The sequence below is a fragment of the Notamacropus eugenii genome, chromosome 5, assembly GCF_028372415.1.
Source record: "Notamacropus eugenii isolate mMacEug1 chromosome 5, mMacEug1.pri_v2, whole genome shotgun sequence".
In the NCBI taxonomy this organism is placed as follows: Eukaryota; Metazoa; Chordata; class Mammalia; order Diprotodontia; family Macropodidae; genus Notamacropus; species Notamacropus eugenii.
In genome coordinates this window covers 172,034,827-172,057,901 of record NC_092876.1, presented here as the reverse complement: position 1 = coordinate 172,057,901, position 23,075 = coordinate 172,034,827, and the positions used below count along the sequence as shown (strand labels likewise).

The following is a 23,075-nucleotide window of genomic DNA, read 5'->3' as shown; positions in this document are numbered from 1 at the left end:
CCTTCTCCAGCTCATTTTACAGATGAATAACTGAGGCAAACAGGGTTAAGTGACTTGCCCAGAGTCACAGAGCTAAAAAGCATCTGAGGATTTGAATTCAGAAAGATGAGTCTACCTACTGCCACAACTAACTGTCCCAAATAAAGACATTATCATAGATAACATACAAGCCTAATTTTCATATTCTTATCTGAGAGCTTGATTATATTAGGCTGAGAGATACAAACCTTGTTATTATTTCTGATCATTCCAGATGGGAATGGAGATAGGCTACTACTCTTCCAGTATCATAGCAGCAATAAGTCAGAAAGCCTTACCAAAATGCTGAATTAAGCTTGCCATCCAATACATGATGGACATATTAAAGAGAAACTATGAAGTATTTTTTCAATATTCTTACTTCAAACAGTGCAGCAAATTAAACAACTACATGTCCTTTGAGTTTTTACTACCCACACCTGGAATTTTAAATTTCCAATACTTCTCTATTTATAGCCCCATGGAGCACAGCAGAAGAGTCAAAAGTAGTTCTTTATTTTCTAATCATTGCTAGAAGCTTGAAAATTGCCTTCATTAAAGGACCTGTAAGTTAGGCCTCTGCTACAATGAAATCTCTGGTGACTTGAAAAGCAGTAATGATGGAACTTAACTGAGTTTTCTAATTTTTGCCAACAACAAGTCTGTGTTCAATATCTGACATTTTGAATAATAAATGCATTTGAACTGGAAGAAGAAAGTCAACTCATTATACAAATAATTTTATCTCCATCAGGACATCATGCAAAGCCAAACCTTTGGCGTTTTCAGTTCCATGATATTCCTATACGTCCAGTAAAATCTTGGTTCAGCATCCAATACAGAATGTTGGTGATGTCAGACTTGAGGGGATAGCCGTTATGGGTTTTCACAAAATCCATGTTTGTGCTTTTTAAAATGTTCAGAGCCTTTTGCATATCACCACTACAAAGGGTGAAAGGTTTTTTCATTCCTTTTTACTTAAGTCAACATTTTCTTCTATGTATACTCCAAGCAAAGATGCATTAACTCTGGAGTCGAGGAGGTCAACTGGTATCTTGTACATTGAAATGATAGGGTGGGGATGATCTTCAATGGATAATCACAGATGAAGTAGAACCTGGTGTTATCAGCAAATTTCTTACTCTTCTCAGGGTATTCTGAGCATCCTAGATTATGCCATCTGCCTCTCCCAATATCACAAGTTTAAAACTTCTCTTAAACATTGTCCTTGTGCTAACAAAATTCAAGATTGGTCCCTGTACAATATCTATTCCTTGGTCATGTGAAGCATTCAATTCCAGGATAATAGAGTTGAACTGTTTGTCTTTGTAAAGTTGCTTAGTGCAAGTCAATATGATGGATGTCCTTCCTGTTCCTGATAGAGCCACAGAGGAGCAGATATAGCAGTCCAAGTTTCACTGATAAATTTTTGAATAGAGGTTGTGGCCGTTCAGTCCTTTTAGTCATGTTTGACTCTTCATGATCAATTTGGGGTTTTCCTAGCAAAGATACTGGAGTGCTTGCCATTTCTTCATGAGATATTAGGTCCTTCAATGACTGTGGCTGATGTTTCTCAACTCAGGACAGGTTCTTACTCTTGACTGCAGGCTGCTACTATTGCTGCCAGATGTCTGGGACCTCCATGACTGACCCTTAGGAAATAGACAACTCCTCAGGAGCAACAAATGGGTCAACAACATTCAGGTTCCCCCCAAATAACTCCTTGGTAGCCATCAGAAAGTTATTACATTTTTTCAGTAGAGGACTGAATGCCAGTGAGATTCATTGTCTATTAAAAAAATTAGAGCTCTTGACTTTAAGCAGGTTATCAATAATAAATTTTGAGACTATGTACATGAAACTCAATAGAGGCAGATGGTGGTGATGAAATGGATAGAGTGCTAGGCCTGGAGTAAAGGAGATCTGAGTTCAAATTTGACCTCAGATAATTACTAGTGTGAACCTGAACAAATTACTGCTGTTCGCATCAGTTTCTTCAACTGTAAAAGAAGAAGAAGAATAGCACCTACCTGGCATTTGTTGTGAGGTTGAAAGGAGGTAATATTTGTATAAAAAACCCCAAATCTCATAGTATTGGCATATAGTAGGCATTATATAAAAGCTTATTCCCTTCCCTGTCTCCTACAAACAGCCATTTGCTGACCTATTTCACCAAACACAAAGGTGAATACTGCCTGCTAAAGTTGTTTCGGTAATAGCCAATCATGTGCACTGGCCATAAAGGAAGACTAACACAGATACATCCTGTAGACTCATATGTCTGAAAATATGGTGATACCTATAGAAGATAAGAAAGGAAATCTGTGACCTAAAGGAAGTAAGACCACTAAATGTACATGAAAGGCAGCTGAAAGTCTGGGATTTTCAATGTAGAGTATGCTATCAGTGGATTTAAATTTTATGGTGCTCAGTTGTCCTTAGATGTCCTCACGTTGAGAGTACATACTTGGGTGAAGGTCTATGACCAGTAATATAGTTCAAGAGATAAGGACATGATTCTCAGGGATTCAACTTTCACTGTTGAAAGAACACCCCTCAATTGAGAGACTAGGAAAAAAAATGGAATACTGTATTCAATTATAACTGGTCCAATCCAATACACAAGATAGCAGTTGGTAGTGTCAAATGCATGCTGCTCTCTCCATGCCCATTAAAGCACCACTTGGTGGATTCAGACACACAAACGAAGGGGAGTCTGAGATAATTCTTGGAGGAAGCTAAGAATTCTAGGAGAAAGCAAAGAGGGAATGCAATTCCAGCCTGTGAAATAGGGGAGGGAAGTTAGGTGGTGCAGTGGATAGAGCATCAGCTCTGGAATCAGGCAGACCTGAGGTAAAATCTGGCCTCAGACACTTACTAGCTGTGTGACTTTGGGCAAGTCACTAACTCCTATTGCCTCAAAAAAAAAAAAAAAGGAATAGAATGGGGAAATAGAATGTAGGGTTCAGAGAACAGCAGGTAAGGCCAGTTTGGCTCAGATGTGTAATGCATAAGGAAGTATCAAATAAATATATAATACATAAGGAGGTATAATATCAAATAAATCTAGAAAGGATGAAGTCCAGTGGACTAGAGCTAGATTACCCTGATCTGATTATATAGCTAACAGAAGAAGCCACTGATAAAAATTGGCTCAGATTAATCCAACAAAGTTAAGATCTAATAGTACAACTCTGAGCCTCCTCATTTCTTCTCTCATAAAACAATATCTGGGGAAGAAAATAAAACCCTCAAAGTTTTGGGGGAATACTACAAATTGGGCTATGGGAGGGCCAGCCTGTAGAGGTGGACATCATTTATATCAGTGTGATTTGAGGAACATATCTCTGCCCCTAAATAATTCTTAGGTCACTGTAGAACTTAAAAACTTACATTATAGGTTTAATCCTTTGGGTCTTTAAGTGTATTTTCTCAATATGTAAATACACTGGGAAAGGATAAGCTTTTTTTTCCTCCACCAACTTAGTCTGGTCTCAGTAAGAAAGGAACTAGGAAGGAAGATTAAGAGGAGTTGAGAGAGAAGAGGGCATTATCAAAGACAGCTTTCATTTTATCTCATTGGGATCTTAGACTCCATTCCACTTTCCAACTCTAGGTATGAGAACAGAAATGAAATCAACAATACTGTTCCTAGAAAAGATATGTCAGTTATTTGCCTATAACTGAAATGGCCGATTCCCTTTAACTTACCTGTCCAAAACATTCTCCTGACCACCACTCTCTTATGTGTGGTCTTTCCTTTTAGATTATTTGTTCCTTGAGGTCAAAGACTGTCTTGCTTTCTTATATCTGTATCTCCAGCATGAAACACAGTGCCTGGCACATAATAAGAATTTAATAAAGGCTTTTTCATTCATTTATTCATTCGTTGATTTTTTTCACCAAAACTAGCTTCATCTACTGAAAGATGAATTCCATAGCTAGAGATTGCCTCCAAAATGAATTGGTTGACTCCCACTGTTGTGAGATAAACTGTTGAGAGGAACCAGTAATAGAATAAGTATATAAAAATAAGCCTTCATCAAGAACTCATCTCTTTTTCCTTTTTCCCTTTCTTCCAAAGAGAATCTGAGTATGCAGTAGATTTGACAGGTGAAGTTCCTCACTTCTAGAAGCTATCAATGGCTGCCTTTGAGGTAGAGGCACATGACAGAGGCAAACATGCATGCGCTCATTTATGTGACTGCAAAGAAGAGATCCTACACAAAGTTGAATTTTTTATTCTATACTTGGGGAGAAAATGGATTAAACTTCTCAACCACTTAGCTGATTTGTGAGAGTTCCTGAAGATTGCCTCTGCACAAACTCCAAATTCAAGAGTTTACAGAGTCAGACTTCTATCAAGAGAAGATGAATTTCCCAAGCACTGTATCTCTTAGTAAGAGATCATGTATGTTGTCATAATTGTTGGGAAGAGCAACAGCTTAAAATTAGGTTCATGATACAATGGAGAGAAAGACCTGGACTTTTCTCACTACTGTTATTATGAGTTATTCTTATGGTGTGAGAATAATATGAGGAGGGATGTTATTAGTCTAGCAATTTCAAGTAAGTTTCCCTTCTGATGGAAATTCAAACAACAGGATGGTGCCATAAACAAGGAGTGCTTTAGGATACCACATTAAATGGAACACACTGAAGAAATGGGAGGATTGCGGGTGGAGAATATGAATTATTATGAGTTCTTCATGTGTTTTCTGAACTGGTTGTGTGATCTTGTGAGGTTGTTGGTTTGGGGTTTTTTGGCTATATTTTCTACATTGATAGCTATATTTGCTATATTTTCTATGGGGTAGGATAAAGGCTCTCCTGTACCCAATAAATGCATATATGTTTACTTGAAGATTTGTGCAGGAGCTAAGCACTTTGTTGTCCCCATTTGTGGAAATCAAGACAAAAGACATATTATGAAATTTCCCATGGGGAACTCTTGCTGGGAGCATTGTAAACCAAAGAAAGAATAATCTGTGAATTGATAAAACCAAACTTGGTCTATATAATAAGCCCTGGACTTGGGAGTTTTGGGCCATGGATTATATTTAGTTATTCTTTCTGACAGAACCAATATCCGTTAGTTTCCTTCTCTGTTCCCAACCTAACAAGGATTGGTTTTCCCTAAAAGGAAACAAAGCTGTCCCTCAATTCAGATTGGTCCTTATTTCCCTTGATATATCTTCCTTGTCACCTATGGGCATAAAAGGTCCTATTCACATGAAATCTCAACCCTCCAAATTGGTGAAAGTCTGAAGACCATACAAGTCACTACTCCCTACCCTGATGATCAGACAGAATGGAACTGAGTCTTTAGAAGCTATATGCTACTGCATCCTTGAGGTATATCTTTGCTATGTTAGGGATAAATAAATCTCCTGTTATCTGTTCAAAATTCTCACCAGTGCTTCATTTCATCCTCAAATCTGAATAGGGTGCCAGTATTAGGTCCAACCCTAAAATCCCCTATATATTTAAATGTATATATTTAAATCAGACCTCAGGTTCCCAGAGTAGAAACAATTCCATCACTAAAACATAGTAGGCAACCATTAAGAGTTTGTTTAGTGAATACTCAATCAATGAATAGTTTATTTTGGATGTTGAGCTGTTTCTGCATTAAAGTGATACCATTGGACCCAATTCCTGACCCCTGTATCTGGAAGAGACAGATGTGTCACAGCCTGAAAAAAAAAGTCAGGAAATACTACAGTCAATGGAATTGTGTTCTGAGAGGATTATTTAGTAAATGCTGTATTCTACTCTCTTGCAACCATCAGAAGACAATGTTTATTCTAAGATAGTCTGACCTTAAGTTTTCATCCACAAATCATGTCAGGAATAGTTGGGCACAGCAGAGGTGAATAACATTCTAAGATGATGTGAAATTCAGTTCTAAATGACTTAATTATTTCTAGGCACAAACATGACCTTAGGCTCCTAATCTGAACATTTCTCCCTGCTGCTCACCCCAATTCTAGGGTACAGTATGTGTTCCTCTTCTGTTGTTGTTCAATCATTTCATCATGTCCAACTCTTCATGACCCCATCTGGGTTTTTCTTGGCAAAGACACTAGAGTGGTTTGCCATTTCCTTCCCCAGTTCATTTTACAGATGAGGAAACTGAGGCAAACAAGATTAAAAGACTTTCCCAGGCTCACACAGATAATAGGTGTCTGAGACCAGATTTGACTCAGGAAGATGAGTCTTCCTCACTCCATGCTCAGCACTCTTTCCACTTTGCTACCTAGTTTCCTACTTCCTTTACTTCAAGTGACTGCATCTCCACTCTTTATGTGAGATACTTTTAGGAAATCTGAATGTGACATTGTTCCTTTCATATTTCAGAAGATGTATGATTTCACATGTTAGTCAATAGTTCTACAAGTAATTGAGGACCATGAAAAATCATTAACTGGTAGCCAGGTCTCTGGTGGTAAGTCTTTCTGAATTTAGGCAGGTTGATTCTCAGACAATAGAAGCAATGTCCATTTCTAGGAACTGTCAAAACTTGGTCTCCACTAGTGTGATCTTGGAGAACACAGGGTCACCTCCACTCTTGAATGAACCATCGGAGTAGAACTTTAATGGATGAGATATGACTTTCACTCCAAATATGAGATGTGATATTCATATGAGAATTAACCATCCATCGTCACCTACCTTTTCAGTTCTCTGTCTCCTACTCCTCAGCTTGAGTGTAAGGAGAGGGAGGTAGCATTGTTCCTGGGGTTGAGAAGACCAGTTAGATAGCATTGCATCATAGTGTTATGGATTTTCTCTGTAAAGGCCATTTAATGCTTCCCTGATCCCACAGCTTCACTCTTTTTTTTTGCCCTCAAGTTTGTCTGGGAAGTTTGTATAACTGCTATTGATTACGGTGAAACTGAAAAGCAACTGCCAAACATAGCCCTTCTTCCTCTTCCTTTCCTCCCCTCCCTTTTATGGTTCTCCCTCAGACCAGCTGCCATTCTATTCAGAAATTTTCCAAAAGCTCTTCACAAACATGATCTGATAACTGGTGAAATTTCCATCATGATATTTTTTGGGGGAAATAGAGTCAGACAATGTGTAGGGCAAGTTTCAGGGTGAGAAAATGGAAACCTAGTGTGGATAGGTATACATATGGCTATGCATATAAACTGCATGTAAATAAGTGGGTGTGTAAAATTACAAAGTTTTCCCATTTCAGAAAGGTTTAATAATTATCCCTAAACTTTTTTTATAAACCAATTATTTTTGAATTCTTTACCTCTTTCACTAAATAGTTGTTTTAAAATATTGATTTAATTTTTTTACCTTGTGATATAGTTTATTTTAATATATAGTGAGGTAGATTTACATGAGAAAATGACAGCAAAACTTATTAGCAGTGTAGAAGCTCCAGCAAATGGTCAATAGCAATTGTCAGCCTTCCATAACAGCGTGGGCTAAGAGATGCACCACCCTAATTTGGCCAGAGCCTACTTCTTGGAACTAAAAGCAGATATCTATCTGCACAGAGGAGAATCCAGAACAGAGTTAAAAGAAGTATGGGATAAGCAGGTGAACAAGAACAAGTGGGGTGGGAAGTGGGGAAGAATTCTTCCTGATCAGAAGAACTCTCAATTGGTAAGGCAGGAAAGAATAGAGAGGAAATAATCCATATAGGTTTTGCCCACCAGTATAAAAGTCTCTGGATTTGAGAGTCAGGAGGTCTGAAAAATTCTGGGTTTATTATACCGCATTATATGATGCTGGGCAAGTCACATCTGTGTGTGGCAGTTTTCTCCCCTATAATGAGAAAATTTGACTAATCTCCGAGTATCTCCATATGTACAGCAGAACACAAAAGGAGTTATATATGAGACCAATTCTCAATCTCTTGTCACATTTTTAAAAAGTATACATAATAAATTCTACACGTTACTTCCAGAATTGTCCTGCTTATTTGTGTTTCCTTCTCAACTTCTGTTTTCTTTGGTGCAGTTTAAAAAACTGTTCCAATGGCCCTCTTTTTTTTTGTAACTTTTGAAGTCTATTTAAAGCTTGAATACAACATGAAAAAAGTAAAAAAAAAATACCTAGTGGCACATGAAAGGATTCAATATGAAACAATATATTTCCATTTTAAATATGACATATTTTATATATATTATTATAATATATTAATATATATTATTAAATATAAATATATAATACATAAATATATAATAATACATAATAAATACTACCTATTCTGCTTTCTTGTGGGTTTTCTTTTGTTCTCTGTAGTATACTTTTTACTTTTTCCCCCTCCCCCTCCAAAGAAGGCTACCATTAAGCATGGATATGTGTGTGTATGTACACAGATATCTATAAACACCTACATGTACACTCATACAGATATATATGGATATTGATATAGATATATAGAGATGTAGATATATAGATATGACCACACTATATTTATTTCCACTTGTCTTTTTTTTACAACAGTTTTACAACAATTTGCCAATCTTCCCTTTCTAACCTCCCCTACCAATTAAAGACCAAGAAAAAGAAAAGAAAAACCCTTGTGACAGACTAGAAAAAATAATACATACAGTGACCATGTTAGAAAATGTGATATATGTGTATTATATATATTATATATATGTTCTTTCTGTACCTTAAATTTATTACTTCTATGTCAAGAGATAACGTATTTCACTATAGGATTGTATGATTGGTCATTCTTTTGATAAGAGTTCTTAAATCTGTCAACATTGTTTTTATTTGCAGTGGTATCTTTGCACAAACTCTCCTGGTTCTGCACACTTCACTCCATTTCATTTGACCCAGGATTCTCTGAAATCATCTATTCTGCAATTTCTTATGGTATAACTAAATTACTTTGTATCTCTAAGATCCTGTGCTTCTAAGACTTGCGTTACCCCTTGAAGAGCTGGTAATGGATAATACAATCATACTCAATCACTTAGACTCACCTTTTGCCTAGATAACTCATATACATGTTTAGTTCCAAAGTCAGCCATAGTGTGCTCTGTCAATAGTCCTATCAGAACCATCAAACTTCTGTAGATAGCACATTCTTAGATCATTAAAATCAAGTGTAACAGAGATTCACACTGCAGTTCCAGGAATTTACTGGTTTGGAATTCAAATCTATTCATAATAATATTCCAAGCTTCTACCTACTGAATTTTCATTTTTAGATGAGCCAGAATTTATCACATGAATTTGTAGGGTTGTGAGAGTAAGAACAGCACTTAAAATAGTACAGATTATGATATTAAGAGCACATCAAAGGACAAAGAGCATAAAAGACATCAGTCATAATCACGATCCTAACCTACTTTCTCTTGTACTTAAGAGTCCCAGATCTCATTTAACTATGAGTATGAGTCCTAGATCTGTATTAGAGTCACTCTTTATCAACAGGGCTAGGGCTAGGGCTAGGGCTAGGTGTAGTAGGACTTGCCAAATTAAAGCTACTGCATTTTCGTATCTAGGTCTTGTGGCATTGAACATTGCACATCCCAGTAAGTTCCCACCCTTTCCCTGACTCCCCTTGCCCTTGCCCTTAGTTATTTCTCAGAGGAAGGGTATGGTCTCAAGTGCTAGAGGGCCACACCAGGTTCTCAGACGGAACACTGATAGGAATGAGAAAAGCCCCATTTATCTGCCATGGTGCTCTCGTATCAGTCCTCATCTATCATCAGCAGAAGCTGGAAAATATCAGTAATACCCCAGCAGGATGGCATGCAGTTCATCTTCCTCTTCCCCCTGCCACTTCTGTATTCTTCTAGCTTTGTGTTTTAACTTTAATGCTCCTCACTCTTTAACCTCTCATATAAGTTTACATCAACACAGGAGGTCAATCCTATGGCATGTGGGCACCGAAGCTGTGCCACTAGCTGCTCCAAAATGTAGTGTGGAGAAACTTGGGAGTATATATATTGAAGCATGACTCTAATATATGAAAAGTTAGAATGGAGGGAGACCTTGAAGACCCTCTAGCTCAAAGCATTCATTTCATAGATAAGGTAACTGAGACCTGGAGATGTTGAGTCTTGCTTAAGGATCACACAGTTAATAACACAGGCTATGTTCCTTCTTACTGCTTGTACTCATTTTCTGAATTCCCTGGGATAATTTCTCAATACCAGTCTCAGTAAACCCTTACTCAGTTTCCCTGTGTCTCTAACTCCCAAATCTTAGGTATGCCATCCAGACTCCTTACTGTCATGATGTTCTTGCTTTCCTCAACTGGCTTTCTCCTCCCCATTTCATTTGATTCCAATCTTTTCCTTTCTCCCTGCTTTCTAGGCTTATTTTGGCATTTGTTTCCCTCTTCTCGGCAGGCACCAGAAAAGATATTCTTCCTCTCCTCCTTTTGGGTTGAGGGAAATGTAATTGGATAAACTGCCCCCTGGGAGAACTCTCAGGCTAGCAACCTCTGCCTGTGTCCCAGCAGTAAGAAATCTTGTCATAACTTCTTAAAGATGTAAATTGAGAAGCAGCCTTCATAACCAGAGAGTGCTGCTAATTTTCTGACAAGTATGCAGATTCTTGCCCTGCCTTGCCTGGGTTTATTTGTTTTATTTAGCAATAAATTTAATACAAGCTCCCTAAAGCAAAGAGGCAGATAAACTATAAACTCTGAATTTTGAGAAGCCTTAGTTACTAGGTTAGTGTGATTTTTGATACCTGCTTAAACTAAATCTCTGAAATCTGACATGGATTTAGACATGAGGTTTGCTAGCTACTGGATGCTCCATAGTACCTGCCAGAGATCTTACAAGGGTTTGTTTGATTACTGAGACTTTAATTTCACACAGAGGCTAAGGGAAAAGACTTCTGATGTGGGTGTGGCATAGATAAGCAAGAGAACAAACTGAATTTACATATTTGCCCTGGTGTTAATGGGGTCTTCACTGATACCCAAATCCTTCGGGGTATCCCTGAGCCATATGATCCCTGAGCCATATGATGCATTTGATTGACTGCAAAGCTGATTCAGATGAAACTGGCCTAAAGAGGTGGCAGCAGTACAGGACAGTGGATCCCAAACTAAAAGAGAAGAGGTCATTGGAATTACTGCAAAAGGAAGGAACATACATATGTGCACAAAACATTGTCATTTTGAGCTTTATTTAGGTCCAACAATGTATGGAAAGAATATTCATTTTGTTAATTAATAAAAATACTTTTTGTACGCTGAACATATTAATAATTTTTCAAATGCTTATAGGTATTCTGAAATACAAGTTTTTAAAAAAAGTATCACTGTCATATTATTATCATAGTTTTTTGGCACCTTAAATTTTCTTTTTTTGATTTAATTTATTTGTTTTCAGTTTTCAACAATCACTTTCATAAGTCTTAAATTTCCTTCCCTTCTCTCCCCACTCCCTCCTCAAGACAGTTTGCAATCTTATATGGGTTCTACACATACATTCTTATTAATCACATTTTCACATTAGTCATGTTGCACAGAAGAATTAAAATGAATGGGAGAAACCATGAGAAGAAAACAAAACAAAACATAACATAACACAAGAGGAAAGAGTCTGCTTCATTCTGCATTCTGATTTCATAGTTCTTTCCCTGGATGTGGATGGCATTTTGCTTCAAGAGTCCTTTGGGAATGTGTGAGGTCCTTGCACTGTTGTGTTCTCCTGGTTCTGCTCATTTCACTCAGCATCAGTTCATATAAGTCTTTTCAGTATTTTCTGAAGTCCGACTGTTCGTCATTTTTTACAGCATAGTAGTATTTCATTACATTCATATACCACAACTTGTTCAGTCATTCCCTCAATTTACAGTTCTTGGCTACTACAAAAAGAGCTGTTACAAAATTTTTTGTACAGGTGGGACCTTTTCCCATTTTTATGATCTCTTTGGGATACCACCCTAAAAGTGATATTGCTGGGTCAAAGAGTATGCACATTTTTGTAGCCCTCTGGGCATAGCTCCAAATTGCTCACCAGAATGGTTGGATCAGCTCATAGCTTTATCAGCAATGAATTAGTCCAACTCTCCTACATCTTCTCCAACATTTATCATCTTCCTGTTTTGTCATGTTAGCCAATCTGATAGGTGTGATGTAGAACCTCAGAGTTGTTTGATTTATATCTGTCTGATCAATAGTGATTTAGAGCATTTTTTCATATGACCATAAATAGCTTTAATTTCTTCCTCTGAAAACTGCCTGTTCATATCCTTTGACCATTTATCAATTGGGGAATGACATATTCTCATAAATTTGAGTCAGCTCTCTATGTATTTTAGAAATGAGGCCTTTATCACAGACACTAGTGGCAAAAATTTTTTTCCCACTTTTCTGCTTCCCTCCTAATCTTGGTTGCATTGGCTTTGTTTGTGCAAATAGTGCAAAAACACAATTTCAATTTCATGTAATCAAAATAATCTGTTTTGCACTTAATAATGTTCTCTATTTCTTATTAGGTCATAAATTTCTCCATTCTCCATAAAGATGACAAATACACAATTTCTTGCTCCTTTAATTTGTTTATAGTATCAGCCTTTATACCTAGATCATGTACCCATTTGGACTTCATTCTTGTGTATGGTGTCAGGCATTGGTCTATGCCCAGTTTCTGCCACTTTATTATTCAGTTTTTCCAGAAGTTTTTGTCAAACAGTGACTTCCTATCCCAGAACCTGGGGTCTTTGGGTTTATCAAATAGGAGACTGCTATATCCAGTGACTACTGTGTCTTGAGTACCTAACCTATTCCACTGATCTACCCCCCTGTTTCTTAGTCAGTACCAAGTGGTTTTGATGATTGCTGCTTTATAATACAATCTGAGATCTGGTGTGACTAGGCCACCTTCTCTAGCATTTCTTTTCACTAATTCCCTTAATATCTGGACCTTTTGTGCTTCCAGATGAATTTTGATACTATTTTTTGTAGCTCTAGAAAATAATTTTCTGGTAGTTTGATTGGTATGCATCTTAAATTTTCTTAAACAATGATACAACTACTGAAGGGAAGAAGCCTTCAAGATTTTTAGAAAATAGGTATCCTTCGGCTCAGAAAGACTCACTGACACAAGGGCGATGAGCTATGTTCTAATTTCAGCTTTGTGAAAGGCTCATTATTTGACCTTGGACAAGTCACTTAGCCCTTTCAACTTCAGTTTCCTCTCTGTAAAATAGCAATCTAGACTAGGTTATCTTGAAGTTCACTCTAAAAGTCTGGGTTCTATCTTAAAGTCTATTAGGGGAAAGAACAAAAATGTTGAAAAGAAATAATAAAGAAGCATTTATAAACAGAAAGTAATACACTATATGTTAGCAGATATCAGGAGAAAGGGTACTGAATTAATGTTATATTCAAAGAACATTAGTAAAAGTTTACAGAAGGTTCCTTTCATCATTATCACCAAAACTCCTTTACAAATTCTGCCTAAGAAACACAGAGGTTGATCAGCAGAACAAATGAGGTACACAACATACAGAAACAAATGAACACAGTAGCCTAGTGTTTGAAAAACCCAAGGAACTCAGTGAATGGGGTGAGAATTCATTATTCTACATTGAGAAAACAGGAAAGCAGGCTGGCAAAAACTAGATTTAAATTAGTATGTCACAATGTTTGCCAAGATAAGCTCCATGTAGGTACATGACAGACATAAAGGGTGATAGCAGAAAAATTAGAGGAAAAAGAATAAATTATCATTCAGATATATGGCTAGGGGAAGAGTTTATGGCCAAACAAGAAAGAGGATCATACAAAGTAAAATAGATAATTCTATTATAAAATTTAAAAGGTTTCACATAAACAGAGCCAATTCAGTTAAAATTAGAGGAAAAGCAGGTAAGTAGAGAAAATCATCTTTTCAGCAAATTTCTCTGGCAAAGGTCTTATTTATAAGTTATATAAAGAAATGAGTCAAATTTAGAAGAATAAGGACCTTTTTCCAATTATTGGTCAAAGGACACAAAAAGGCAATTTTCAAAGGAAGCTATTAATAACCATAGGAAAAATCTTCTAAATCATTAATAATTAGAAAAATTTAAATTAAAACAACTCTTAAATTATAGCTCACTCCCAGCAGAATAGCAAAGTTGACAAAAAAATGAAAACAATAAATGCTGGAGGCATTATGACTATGTTCTTTATGCACTGTGGGTGGAGCTGTGAACAGGTAAGCTGTAAGCTGATTCTTTTTTCATTCATTCATTCATCCATTCATCTATTTATTTGTTTATTGTTTTCAGCATTTACTTTTATAAGATTCCCTTCCCCCTCCCCAAGACAGCATGCAATCTGATATAGGCTATACACGTTCAATCACATTAAACATATTTCCACAGTAGTAATGTTGTGAAAGACTCAGAACAGAAGAGAAAAACCACAAGAAAGAAAAAACAAAGAAAACAAAAGAAAATAATTTGCATTAATCTGCATTCAGACTCCATAGTTCTTTCTCTGAATGTGGAATAGCATTTTCCACCATGAGTCTTTTGAAATTGTGTTAGCTCATCATATTGCTGAGAAGAACTAAGTCTATCAAAGTTGTCATCATACAATATTGCTGTTACTGTGTACAAGGTTCTCCTGGTTTTGCTCACTTCATTCAGCATCAGTTCATATAAGTCTTTTCAGGTTTCTCTGAAATGTACCTGCTCATCATTTCTTATAGTATCAATAGTATTCCATTACTTTAATATACCACAACTTGTTCATCCATTCCCCAATTGATGGATATTCCTTCAATTTCCAATTCTTTGCCACCACAAAAAGAGCTGCTATAAATATTTTCGTATATGTAGGTGTGAGTTGATTCTTGAAAACAATTTTAATCTATGCTCAAATAGCTATTAAACTGCACATATCCTTTGACAAAATGATACTGCTTCTAGATCTATATCTAGAGATGAAAGAAAAAGGGAAAAGACCCATGTGTACAAAACCATTTATAGCAACTCTTTTTGTGATAGCAAAGAACTGGAAACTGTGGGAATGTCAATTGAGGAATGGCTAAACAAGTTATAGTATATGAATATGATGGCATACTACTGGGCTTTAAGAAATGATGAAGGGCATGGTTTCAGAGAATGGGAAAACTTGTATCAACTGACACAGAGTGAAGTGAGAATAACCAGACCAATTTATACAATTATAACAATATTGTAATGACAAACAACTTTGAAAGACTTTGGAACTCTGATCAACCACAATTCCAAAGGACTCTTGATAAAACATCCTACCCACCTCCAGAGAGAGAATTAGTTGGTTTAAAGTGAGGACTGAGGCATATATCTTTGGACATGGACAATGTGGGAATTTGTTTTGCTTGACTACATATCTTTGTAACAGAGGTTTTGTTTTTCATGCTTTCTCAGTGATAGCGAAGTGGGAAGAAGAGAAGGTAGATCTTGGTGAAAACAAAAATAAAATTTAATTTAAACAAAAAAACAAGGAAACAAAAAAAAAGATGCTAAGGGTTCACCTATCATCTCCTAGACTCCTCTGAATTACATAAAATGGTTCAGCTTTCTTCAGTCCTAGCAAGGTTGTTATTGTGGTCTCATAGGATTCTATTAATAGAGTATCCTTTGTAACTTTCACATATCTTTGTCTCAAGAGTTCCTTTCCTATACACACATAATTCCTTACTGTCTACCAAGTATTGTCTGACTGAGGAAATTTCAAAAGGAATAAGATAGTATTAAGGAGTTCCCTTAACACTAGAAGAACAACACAACACCAAGAGTATCTAGGGGTAGTCAGCTAGGAAAATGGGGGCAAAAGAACCATGTCTTAATCCTTTATCCATCAGGCAGGTCCAATTACAGGGAACCCAAGTTCCTGTCAAGGAGCCATTTTCATAGTTTCTACTCTTTTTTTTTGGAAAACAAAGGCCACCTCTGGATGGGCATATGATGCATATAATGCTTTCCTCTTTCCTTGTCTCTGTTTGCTCACTTCACTGGCTTCCTTTAAAGATCAGATCACCTTCTTCAAGAAGTGTTTCCCAGTTCTCTGACATCCTCATGCTTTCCCTCTGAAATTAACTCCAAATCTCTCTCTTTCTCTCTCTCAATTTGCACGTTCATCTTTGTTTGCATGTTGTCTCATCTCCTGGAGGACAAACTGTTTTTTATCATTCTTTGTATCATCAGTGCTTAGCTCAGTGCCTGACACATGGTAAGTAATTAATAAATTCTTATTGATGACTTAAAATGGGAATACAAGATAGCTATATAAGACTGAGAATACTAAAAAGAACTACAAAATTCTTTAGGAACAGCTGTGGACAACTATTAGGACAAATTTTATCTCCTCTTCTACCCTCATTCTAAGTCTTTAGAATCAGAAGGGAGATCAGTAAAAGAAAAGTTTAAGGGACAGAAAAGAGATATATTTTAGGGGAGAAGAGAAAAATGGAGATTTGAAGGAAATAATAAAAAGGGAGGGCAGAAGGGAAAATGTCCTGAAAGGAGAAAAAGATCTCCAACATCCCTACCAGTTCTAAATTCTATGATGAGAAACTAGCATTTGTTCTACATATAATGAAGAGAATAACTGGGAGATACACTGAGGGTGTCAGAACAGTGGGAAAAGAAATAAGAAGTAGATGGCCAAAAATAAGTCAGGGGCAGCAGGCATGGAATGGAAGTAGATTATTTGGAGAAAAATAGGAAGTTTTGGCAGCAGTTTATGGAAGGAAAGGGAGTCTATGAGGCTATGAGTGTGTCTGTGTACACAAATTATTTGGAAAATAACTGGTTGAAGTCAGTTCAAAATAGGGGGCATCAGAAAACAACTGGATGAATTAGTTTCAAAACAAAAACAAAATTTCATTTGGGGCAGAGAGGAAGGGAGGTTTTGACTGAATTTAATCATGTTTTTTCCAAACTGATTTAAATGTATAAATACATTATAAGAAAAAGGAAATCCTAGAGCCCACAATAGAGATAAAGGAAATCAAAGAAGAAGAAAAGGGAATTGGGATAGGGACTAGGGAATAGGTCAGAAGCTTAGATATTTCAATGGAAATATCAGAAGGAGAGAATATTGTGTATAAGAATAAGAAAAAAATAAAGGGTATCTCAAACATAAACCCCAAAAGACTTAAAAATAAAAACCAATAGTCAGGTAACTAAAAAAAGTGCAAGGAACACAGATGGATTCTTGGCAGGTGGTAATCAGGAAGAGGAGGTGAGAGGAGAAGCCACAAAATACAATGACTGAATATGTCTAGGGAGGATGGAAATCCTGGAATGCAGATTGGCAACATTCTGTATCAGAGTCATCATGGTGCAAAAGATATGGAAAGAGAGAACTTTGTGGGAGAAGTTATAACTATTTAGGAAGTTCCATAAAGTCATAATCCATAAGATCAGGATTTAATTCCTACCTCTCTTTACTATGGATTTCTAGCTGTAAAGTGAAATATAAAAATGTATATTGGGAAAATCAGTGTGAGTCTCAGGGGATGCAGGGATCTATAGAACGCATTTTTGTGCTACAACCTTCAGGACAGAAGCAAAGTGTATATTAGGCAAGGATGGAAGAAGTGTCCTGTGCAGCACTGAGCAGAGCACTGGACAATGGGTAGCAGAGCAATTACCACATCAGGGAGGCTGGGGCTTTATCCAAGGGAGTGGATATTGAAGAAGAATGCTTCCTTATCACAATGGTCCTCTAGCCCACTTTTCACAGATCCTTCACCAGCCCTATACCACGTTGTACAACGACAAAGCTGCCTCCCTCATCACAATCCAGTTGGTGATTCCCAGGTTCCCATGATATTTCTTTTTTTATACCTTTCCCAAGACCTACCTTCCCCTACCCCTGTCCCCCTTTCCAACTCCTAGAGATTAAAAGGGTTGTTGCCCTCTCCCTGCATGAAAGCATCTGATTGGAGCCAGTCCAGGCACCAACAGTCCTTGGAACCTATATGATGCCTTTCATGGGAGATGTCTAGGGGGAGCACTGATGTGGACAAGCTCAGCCCAAAGCAAACTACCCTCACTACAATTTATACTTGGTGCCAGAGTGTCTGCTTATTACTGTACTATTCAGGCTCAATCCAATTCTCCCCCAGCACCCCTCTGCAAATATCTAAGTATGCACTGTGCCTTGGAATTGAAAGTCAAACCTCATGCTTAGAAGGAATATCTCCACTTGCAAGAAAGTGCTCCTAATTCTCACTCAGAAGCAATCTTTCCCTCACCTTAAATGTCTTGGTCAAGGATTTAGTAATACATAGGCAAAAAGTTCTTTCTTCTTAATCCAATTCTTTACTTCAACTGATATTCAAGGGGGAAAAGCTTCTCTGAATCTAATGGCTAAGGTGTTATATGCCAGCAAAGAATAAAGTCAATCAATCAATCAATGATAGATAAATCCCACATTAATTTTGAGCTCTTTTATGAACACACGGCAAAAAATCAATGCTTGCCAAATGAAAAAGGGCAAAGTCAGAAAAGGAGTTTTTTTCCCAAAACTTTTACAAGGGTATGGCAAACAATGGAGAATAAAAATGAAATTAAAACCATATAAAAAAACACCCAGCAGTGTCCTGTTAAATAATTGGATGAGATTCATCAGGGTAGCAAGTGGCTCTGAGCGTTTTTTAATTTTCTCCCTGCTGGATGTTATCCTCTCACAGTATCAACAAATAGATTAACTACTTGTCAGAGATGAAGCCTTAGCAGAGCAAAATTGAATTCTCCAATATTTATCTTCATTCCTCCCTCAAAGAAAACCCTGATGGGTTATTTTTTTAATTGTTTTAACGAATTGTCATCCACAAATTATTAATTCCCCCCATCAGGGGCGCTCGGTGTTGGAGGTACAATGGTTTAGTCCTGCTGCCACTTGGCCCAAGTTTAATGAGGAACTCTAATTGCTTTTTTTCCTATGGCAAAGTCAACTTTAAAGGAACTTCAAGGTCATCCAGTACTGCTTAGGGACCTTCTTCCACTTTGATTGTCTCATTGAATGACCTAGGCTAAGCTCTTAGGTGCTGCCTTGTACAGCTCCTTTCAACGTGTGATATGTCGCACTAGCTAATAGCCCTGTAACTCTGACAAGTCAAAGAAGAGCATCCTTTGGAAGGATGTTAATAGTAATAGCATCTGTTGCTGCTATGGCTGCTAAATGTGATCATATGAACTGTGATGACTTAGGGGCTATCTGCCTCAATCTCTTATCTCCAAGGGTAAGCATCATCAGCAATTACAACACAAAACCTTTATTATACATCTCCCTACCTGTGGCACTGTATAGAACATTTTAAAAGTTGCTGTCTCCTTAAGTCTTTAAGTTTAAGACTCTTAACACTGAAGCAGACCAGTAAGTTATTGAATGAAAACATGGTATAAAAGAAAAATAAATGGTGTAGGAGTCAAGAGTCCTGGATTGTAATATTGACACCAACACTGAATATATCTGTGTTATCTCAAACAATTTACTTAGCCTATCTCTTTCAATTTTCTAACGTGAAAATGGTGAGAAAAATATCCAGAAGCTGCTGCTAAGCTCACCTTCTTTAGGGATAAGAGAAGAAGCACAGTTGCTAGGCATCAGCTATGGAGCACTAAGTAAGTCTCTGTCATGTGTAATCGTTGCTCAAATCCCCTTTTGATGCACTCTGGATCCAAGGTCTGGAAGAGCATAGCATCTATTTGTATACAGGGACACCCAGTCAACCCAAGCACACTATATGAACTCCTGACTGCCTCACTCAGAGGGTCACTGGGCAGAACCACACAGAAAAATCATAGAGAGAAGCATAAAGGAACATCAGGCCACCACAGCCAAACCACTATGCTGTTTTCTGAAGCTGATTTGTTCATTTACTCTCCTTTTCTTACACTCACTGTAGAGTTACTATTACCAAAGATGAGTTGGTTTAATATCTGTGCCCCCAATACTTTTTATAGCACTGAACCCATCTAAATACACTCTATTTTTTAACCCAGTTTTAAGCACAGCTACCAGAATTCATATCTGGATCAGTGCATATTCTCAACCATATCAGCTCAGGATAGGTGTACAGTGGAAGTGAGTGAGAGAGAACTACAGAACTCCAGGTAACTGCAGCAGCCACTCCTGAGACTATCAGCCTGCAGATTAAATGTCTGTAAGTCATCTACTTTAACTTCTTGGAGCCAAGATTGTGGAGTGATTGGTAAATGCTATCCTCCTCCCATTGTTGATCTTGAAAAACCCAGAGAATATTTTTCCAGGAAAAATCCTGTAACAGTGAGATCTGCCAAAGGGGTAAAGAGTCTCAGCCTGTAAGGCTAGGAAAATTGTAAAGAGGGGTCCCTTTTTCTGTGGCTGAAGGGGGCCAGTGCAGGACCAGAGCTGTCCCAGACAGCCCCACCTCAGGAAACCAGGAGGAGGACCTGACCCCATGGGGTTAGAGCCTGCCATCGCCAACACCAGGACACCAGACATCTCAGCTCAGCCAAGGGAATCTGAAAGACACTAGCTCAGACAGCGTTCAGCAATCACTGAGCTTGCCTATGCTCTAACTTAGCAGAGACCTCCTATGGCCAGACCACCTCTCCTCCATACTTAATGCAGCTAGCTCCAGGGTAACTCCGGGGAAAAATAGAAAGACTTCACCTGGTCTCTGCTTTGGCAAACTAGGCAGCTCAGCACCAGGTAAGCTGCAACATTTTAGCTTCTAGCTGAATGAACCAGAGGCCACAATACACAAAGCTTCAAGTTCTAAGCACAAGAACTGTGGTACAGAGACCCCTGTGCCCCAGAAGCAGAGATCCACTTTAAAAGCCAGGAGAAGGGTGATCATCCTGAGCAAGAAGCAAAACTGAAAAGACCATAGAATATTTTATGGGGACAAGGACCAAAATATGAATACCAAAGAGGTCAGCATTGAGACTGTACTCCCATCTTAAACTTCAGAAGGGAATATGAGCTGGTCTCAAGCCTGAACAGCATTCTTGGAATAACTCAAGAAGGATTTTGAAAGCCAAATTAGAGAAGTAGAAGAAAAACTGGCCAATAATTTTAAAAATATGAAAAAAGAATTCACCGAAGAGAGCAGCTCCTTAAAAAGGAAAATTGGACAAATGGAAAAGGATGTACAAAACCTAACTGGAGAAAAATAACTCCTGAAAAGGAACAATTGGGCAAATGGAAAAGGGAATGCAAAAATTAACTTGAAGAAAACAATCTATTAAAAATGAGAATTGGGCAAGTAGAAACTAATGACTCTGTAAGATATCATGAATCAGTCAAACAGAATCTAAAGAATGAGAATTCATATTTGGTAGGTGACCCTAGTTGTGTTCCTCTACAACATTACCTGTTGCTAAAAGAATGTTGTGAGAATAACATGAGTCAGTGTACATGAAAGTACTTTTAAAAAATATAAAAAAATTTTTTTGAGGTACCAAAGAACTGAAAACAAAGCAGGTACCCATTGATTAGGGAGTGACTAAACAAACTATGGCACAAGAATGTAATGTAATAGGACTGTGCCCTAAGAGATGGTGGATATAAAGAAGCCAGAGAAACACAGGGAGACTTATCTGAACTTATTCAGATTGAAGTAAGCAGAATCATGAAAAAGATATAAGCAATGCCTACAACAATATAAATGGAAAGAACAATAAAGCAACACTGAAGAGTTTATAATAATGATAACCAAGTTTGTTCCTAGAGAAGAGTTAAGAAAACTCACTTTCCTCTCTTCATTGTAGAGGTAGGGGACTATAGGCATGGAATATTGCATTTCTCATCAGGCATGGTTGATGTGTTAGTTGGTTTTGCTTAATTGTTTTTTCTTTTCTTTTTTTAATATTTATTTATTTAAGTTTTCAACCTTCATTTCCACAATATTCTGATTCCTAAATTTTCTCCCCATTTCTCCCCTCCCCCTCTCCCACAATGCTGAGGATTCTAATTACCCCTATCACCTATCTACCCTCCCTTCTAACATCCCTCCCTTCCCTTGTCCCCATCTTCTCTTTTGTCCTGTAGGGCAAGATAAATTTCTATACCCCATTACCTGTATTTCTTATTTCCTAGTTGTATGCAAGAACAATACTCAATAGTTGCTCCTAAAACTTTCAGTTCCATCTTTTCTTCCTCCCTCCCTCCCAACTGATCCCCATTGGGAAGGCAAGCAATTCAGTATAGGTCATACCTGTGTAGTTTTGCAAATGACTTCCATAATAGTCATGTTGTGTAAGACTAACTATATTTCCCTCCATCCTATCCTGCCCCCCATTTCTTCTATTCTCTCTTTTGACCCTGTCCTTCCCCAAGAGTGTTGACTTCTAATTGCTCCCTTCTCGCATTGCCCTCCCTTCTATCATCCCCTTACCCTGCTTATCCCCTTCTCCCCCACTTTCCTGTATTGTAAGATAGGATTTCATACCAACATGAGTGTGCATTTTATTCCTTCCTTTAGTCGAATGTGATGAGAGTAAGCTTCATGTTTTTTCTCTCACCTCCCCCCTTTTTCCCTCCACTGAAAAGTCTTTTGCTTGCCTCTTTTATGAGAGATAATTTGCCCCATTCCATTTCTCCCTTTCTCCTCCCAATATATTTCTCTCTCACTGCTTAATTTTATTTTTTTAAGATATGATCCCATCCTATTCAACTCACTCTGTGCTCTGTGTGCTGTGTGTGTGTGTGTGTGTATGTGTGTGTAATCCCACCAACTACCCAGATACTGAAAAAAGTTTCAAGAGTTACAAATATTGTCTTTCCATGTAGGAATGTAAACAGTTCAACTTTAGTAAGTCCCTTTTGACTTCTCTTTGCTGTTTACCTTTTCATGCTTCTCTTGATTCTTGTATTTGAAAATCAAATTTTCTTTATAGCTTAGGTCTTTTCATCAAGAATGCTTGAAAGTCTTCTATTTCATTGAAAGACCACTTTTTCCCCTGAAGTATTATACTCAGTTTTGCTGGGTAGGTGATTCTTGGTTTTAGTCCTAGTTCCTTTGACTTCTGGAATATCATATTCCATGCCCTTCGATCCCTTAATGCAGAAGATGCTAGATCTTGTGTTTTCCTGATTGTATTTCCACAATACTTGAATTGTTTCTTTCTAGCTG

The 23,075-nt window shown here is 37.5% G+C and overlaps 1 pseudogene; it reads right to left on the bottom strand.

Annotated features, from left to right (window-relative positions):
• Positions 1-589: 589 nt before the first annotated feature.
• LOC140509047 (replication factor C subunit 5-like) lies at positions 590-1,662 on the bottom strand (annotated as a pseudogene).
• Positions 1,663-23,075: the final 21,413 nt, after the last annotated feature.